At 31.9% G+C, this 6,000-nt stretch overlaps 1 protein-coding gene across 1 annotated transcript in view; it reads left to right on the top strand.

Annotated features, from left to right (window-relative positions):
* The first annotated feature begins 1,587 nt into the window (after positions 1 to 1,587).
* The window catches only part of LOC139495858 (WAP, Kazal, immunoglobulin, Kunitz and NTR domain-containing protein 2-like), a 29,865-nt gene continuing 25,452 nt past the window's right edge, over positions 1,588 to 6,000 (top strand). Inside the window, exons 1-2 of the mRNA XM_071284263.1 lie at positions 1,588 to 1,633; positions 3,643 to 3,722. The gene's annotated coding sequence lies outside the window, so the exon portion shown is untranslated. The remainder of the gene's footprint in view (positions 1,634 to 3,642; positions 3,723 to 6,000) is intronic.

The raw sequence follows: 6,000 nt of genomic DNA, 5'->3' as shown, positions 1-6,000 counted from the left end.
TCTTGTTTCTACATGTGCAACTATCTTCAATGTAATAAGTAAATCACAATTGTTTGTATAAATGAAAAAATGTGTTGCATTGTTGTTTCGGTTTGTTGATGCACTTCAGTGTTTCTGATCATTCGTCGTTTTCCTCTTGTATTTGGTGTGTTCACCTTTGTTTTAGTTTGTAACACGGATGTGTTTTCTCTCAATCGATTTATTATTTTTGAACAGCGGTATAATACTTTTCCCATTATTTCTAAACACAATCAGAAAACATGTTGTTTATATTTAGAATGTTTAAATGAGGAACGAAAGATACCAAAGGGACAGTCAAACTCATAAATCTAAAACAAACTGATAACGCTTTGGCTAAAAATGAAAAAAAAAGACAAACAAACAACAGCACATATGACACAACATAGAACACTAAAGACATAAAAAACACGAACCCCACCAAAAAACTAGGGGTGATCTCAGGTGCTCCGGAAGGGTAAGCAGATCCTGCTGCACATGTGGCACCCGTCGTGTTGCTTATATGCTAACAAATCCAGTAAATAGTCTAACTCGGTAGGTCACATCTATGAAAGGGAAGGGGGTTGTAGTTACGACGTAAGGAACATATCCGATATCATTTGTGAAACGGTTATTCCATAACGGTCAACCAACTTGTGATGGCGTCCGTAAAATTTACGAAGGGATGATTTCAACTTCACCATTTGGAACTCTTGGTTTAATAGCTTCCTTGTGAGCAGCAACCCTGTATCATGAAAATCATGATAGGAAATGCAATCACGGGATTATCGTATCAATTGAGAGATATATACCCCGCATGCAGGTGCTGCGGTTTCACTTAATATGTTTAACCCCACCGCATTTTTGGGCCTGTCCAAAGTCAGGAGCCTCTGGCCTTTGTTTGACGTTCATTTCAACTGAATTGGTACACATTTTTATTTAGGGACCAGCTCTGTCCTACCTCCTGGTTTAGGACTCTATCGTTGCGTTGGAGTTTTATTGGTGCAGTTCGGCTAAAATCTGCTCTTTGGTCTGGTTATTGTCTTTTGACATTATTCTCCATTTCAAATCTCAATTTTATTAAAAAGAATTATGTTGTAAAAATTCTGTTCCTAGATTTTTTTGTTATCGTAGATAATTGTTGCTTTATCCTTAAGGATTTTCGCTGCTCAATTTCAAAATAAGTAACTTTTCATAAAACTAGTATATATTGATAGGGAACAAATTGAAGAATAAAAAAAAAATATAAAAATAAGTGTCAATTTGCCTGTTTTCGAGATATTAACCTTTGAAATTTTGGCGGGAAAATGTTCTCTCTTGATTTTTCACAGCTTTATCATTCAACAGTTAATGTTCTCAAATTCAATTTAAAAATGAAGAAGATTTTATAAGACTTTTACAAAATACTTATAATTATACATGTAAAACATTTATAAAAAAAAATGGGGGTTCATAGGCAATTTTTTTTATGCATTTTAATGGTTAAAACCAGAGGATTCCGAAAATCTGACAAAAAATCTAAAGCATGACAAGCAAACATCATTAAATCGTGGTTGTACTTACTGTAATTGTAACTTTTATACCCCAATAGGTATATGTTTGTTGATAATTATCAGCTTTGTCGTGAGATCATCCAGTGAGTATACTTGTATCGTAGTTATTGGTGTTAGTCTATTCTGTCAACGAACTAAGCTTTTCTTCTTTCAATTAAATATGACTATTTTGTTCTATATCTAAATTACATCCTCATATTATGGAATTTCGTGCTATTTAGGGGGCTCGCGGGTATAATTTTTTTTTAATATTAGATTTCGGTGTATTTTTTTATAAATGAACTTTATCATATACTTAATAGAAAAATGAAATAAAAAATGGGGTCACCGTTCATTTAAACTCACAATCTGCCTCCGAAAGAAGGATTCATTTTTGTTCAGTCATCACTTCAGTTAAATCATGTTTATCTATTATATAGTCATTTTATAAAGTTAACTGTTTGTAAAAGTATGAATTATTCCATATAATAAGAATGTTCTTGTCCTATGCGGATAACCCTGGCCGTATTGGTCACAACTTTTTGAAACTTTTGGTCCTCAGTGCTATTCAACTTTGTTCTTGTTTTGTCATTCAAAGTTTTTTTTTTCATCTCAGCGTCAATGGTTTTCCTTGTGTAGACGTAACGCACGTCTGGCGTATTACATTTTTGACCTGGTACCTTTTGTTGGCTGTTATTCGTTTCTTTCTATGTCCTGTAATTTCTCCCATTTTAATTTGTATTATAGTTCTGTCGTGTAGTGTTGTCATGTTGATGTTATAATTAACATTGTCATTAAAACGGGAGGTATGGCATGTCACACAACCAGGTTCAACCTAACATTTAATTCTAAAAATGTAGTTCGTTACTGTGTGTGTTACATTTTAATGTTGTGTTTCTGTTGTGTCGTGGTTCTCTTGTGTTTGGTGCGTTTCCCTCAGTTTTAGTTTGTAGCCCGGTTATGTCTTTTCTCTATCGATTTATGAATTTCGAACAGTAATACTACTGTTGCCTTTATTTTGTTAATGTCTTTTTTTCTGTTGAACCAATTAAAGACATAGAGGTAATGTCGAAATAAAAAAAGAACTGAATTATAGAAAGCGCTTACATTTTACATTGAATAATGGTCAGCGTTGACTTAACAAAGATATTTCACTTTTGATGCCGAAAAAATGGCATTTGTGCACCAAAGGTAGATAATTTGGACCCTTTCCAATGCTTTAAGCATTTAAGAAGTCTTCTGGGGCCAAACCGACCTGATTATTTGGTTGATTTTTGTAACGTATTAAAAAGTAATAACTAATAGTGTAATAAATAAAATTTGTAATAAAAAAAATAATTTGAATTTTTTTTTGCTGAAATTTTTGTACCCACGAGCCTCCTCAAGCATGCATTATCACGTCACAGTTTCTATTTTAAAATAACTCATAGTACATATACAAATTCATACGACGTACAAAAACATATGATCTGACAAGGGAGTGAGGTGATTGCAATGTGTAATCGTAATCGATTAGAACTAATTGCAACTTTCCAAGTAATCGACAGTAATCTGTAATCGTAATGTAATCGATTACAGAAAAAAAAATTATCGTGTAATCATTGATTGCTTTTCGATTACATTTCGATTACTTTAGTTATATAGTTTTATAGAATAGAACTTAGTTTAAATGAGAGAAAAAAATATTAAGTACTTTATTTCATGGTACAGGTAAAATAAAATGTAGAAATAGGACATGAGATCCAATTTCTTATTAAGTTTTATGTTTTTCTCACACTTGCCTTAGGTTAGACCAAAATTCGTGTTAAAATAAGTGACCAATAAATCACCGAAATTGTGAATAGCATGAGTTCTCTGAGTTTTCTTATGCCCCAACAATAAAACAATGCCAAATTAAATGCAAACTGATTAAAATTCATAAAAATGATTATGGACAATAAATATGTAAGATAGGTTCATTGAAAATGACCGAATGAAATTGTTGCAATTTAGCTATGATCATAATTTCGAGATTTATTTCAGTATAATTTGTTGGCTCCGATGATAATGTATTATGTTCTTAAATAAATAATGACTGTAAAAGTGACAGTCTAAAGACTTTCTTTTTTTTCAGTTGCAATAATTTGTCTTGACTGTAGACGTATACCACAGCCATACGATTGTACAACTGTTACTGAGTGTAGTACAAACGAGGTATTATGTTATAATTGTTGATTTTTTTTTATTAAATCATGTTTAATTTGAAAACACTTGAGTAATTGCATGTGTCTAAAGCGTTTTTGGAGTTACCTTGAACAAGAATGCTCAAAGCTTCATGACCGAAAACACATTATATTCATTTTTTAAGCATTTTTTTATTTTTAAGTTTTGTAATGATACATGTAATACAGGTTACTAAACTTTACAAATTAATTAGTAAAATATAGATTGCAATTTATGGCAACTTGTCAGTAGGCGAAGTAATGTTCATCAACAATAAACAATACTAGTATTCAATTATCTGTAAGCACTACAGGAGTTTAGGTCGTTATAACACAAGTAGAATTGTAATATTTAATGCACATAAAAACCGTGCCTGAGGAAGATATATTCACCCAAGAAAAATGATATTTCATGAGGGCATCGTAGGAGAATAATATTACCTTAGATTGCGAACAAATGTCTCAAAGCCAAGGAAATATGTTTTGGTCAACTGCTTTTACTTTTTTCAAATTCCTAAACTTTAAATTGTAATTTAAATATTTTAGCTTACCCGTTTTCGTATTATATAAGCAATAAATATCAATATGTGTTCCATTTTGTTTTGAACACAAAAAAACTATAATATCACTTTTTTAGTTATAATTATTAAGTTTTGTTCTAGGTGAAGAAGTCTTAAATGAGTGTTTTACCTATCACAATGTACATACAGTGGAATAATGATTATTTATTCCCGAAAGATAACACTGTGATATTAAAAATATTAAAATACGCCAACGTGAAACATATTTTTGGTGCGGAATGCGTCGTTAAAATTAGTACCTAATTTGGTTTTTAAGTCGATTTTATGTACCCTTGTATTGCTTCAATGCTAAACATATGGAAATTTTATAGAAAATCCACAGTCTTAACTGCATGCATTAATCTTATATCTATCAGTCATCAAATTGCCAAATATGATAAAACAAGGATGAAGACTGTGGATTTTCTATAAAATTTCCATATGTTTAGCATTGAAGCAACACAAGGGTACATAAATTTAAGGTTTATGTACTTTTCTATAGCCATTTTTGTACGAATTTTTTAAACATCAATTGTATCAAAACTACAGATATAATGAATAATAGAGAAAGGCCTTTTTGAACATATACTAGGGGGGAACTTGATGCAAAGCATTATTATTTACTGTTGCATTGCATTTAATAGAAAAAGAGTACTTTGTGGCAAATAAACCAAGATTATTATAGAAAATCCACAGCCTTTAATAAAGAGATTTTTGTTATAAAAATTAAAGCATATATTACTCACTTGCTTTTCTATGATGTGCTAGTGGTTTTTTTTTTACAAAAAGTTCTAACCAACCTGTAAATTCCAAAATACCTCGTGCAGAGTAACTAAAGTCGAGCGAACCATAAAAGTTGTATTTGATTTGGTCCATATTTTTAGCTCACCTGGCCTAAAAGGCCAAGTGAGCTTTTCTCATCACTTGGCGTCCGTCGTCCGTCGTCGTCGTTAACTTTTACAAACATCTTCTCCTCTGAAACTACTAGGCCAAATTAAACCAAACTTGGCCACAATCAGCATTGGGGTATCTAGTTTAAAAAATATGTCCGGTGACCCGGCCAACCATCCAAGATGGCCGCCATGGCTAAAAATAGAACATAGGGGTAAAATGCAGTTTTTTTGCTTATAACTCAAAAACCAAAGCATTTAGAGCAAATCTGTCTGGAGTAGAATTGTTAAACAGGTGAAGATCTATCTGCCCTGAAATTGTTAGATGAATCGGATAACCCGTTGTTGGGTTGCTGCCCCTGAATTAGTAATTTTAAGGAAATTTTGCTGTTTTTGGTTATTATCTTGAATATTATTATAGATAGATATTAACAGTAAACAGCAATAATGTTCAGCAAAGTAAGATTTACAAATAAGTCAACATGAGTGAAATGGTCAGTTGCCCCTTTAAGAGTTATTGCCCTTTATAGTCAATTTTTAACCATTTTTCGTAAATCTTAGTAATATTTTACAAAAATCTTCTCCTCTGAAACTACTGGGCCAAATTAATCCAAACTTGGCCACAATCATCTTTAGGGTTATTAGTTTAAAAAATGTGTCTGGTGACCCGGCCATTAAACCAAGATGGCCACCATGGCTAAAAATAGAACATGGGGTAAAATGCAGTTTTTGGCTTATAACTCAAAACCCTAAGCTTTTATAGCAAATCTGACATGGGGTGAAATTGTTTATCAGTTCAAGATCTATCTGCTCTGAAATT

The sequence above is a fragment of the Mytilus edulis genome, chromosome 11 (assembly GCF_963676685.1).
Source record: "Mytilus edulis chromosome 11, xbMytEdul2.2, whole genome shotgun sequence".
In the NCBI taxonomy this organism is placed as follows: domain Eukaryota; kingdom Metazoa; phylum Mollusca; class Bivalvia; order Mytilida; family Mytilidae; genus Mytilus; species Mytilus edulis.
The sequence above is the reverse complement of the archived record's forward strand: the minus strand, read 5'-3'. Positions and strand labels throughout refer to the sequence as shown.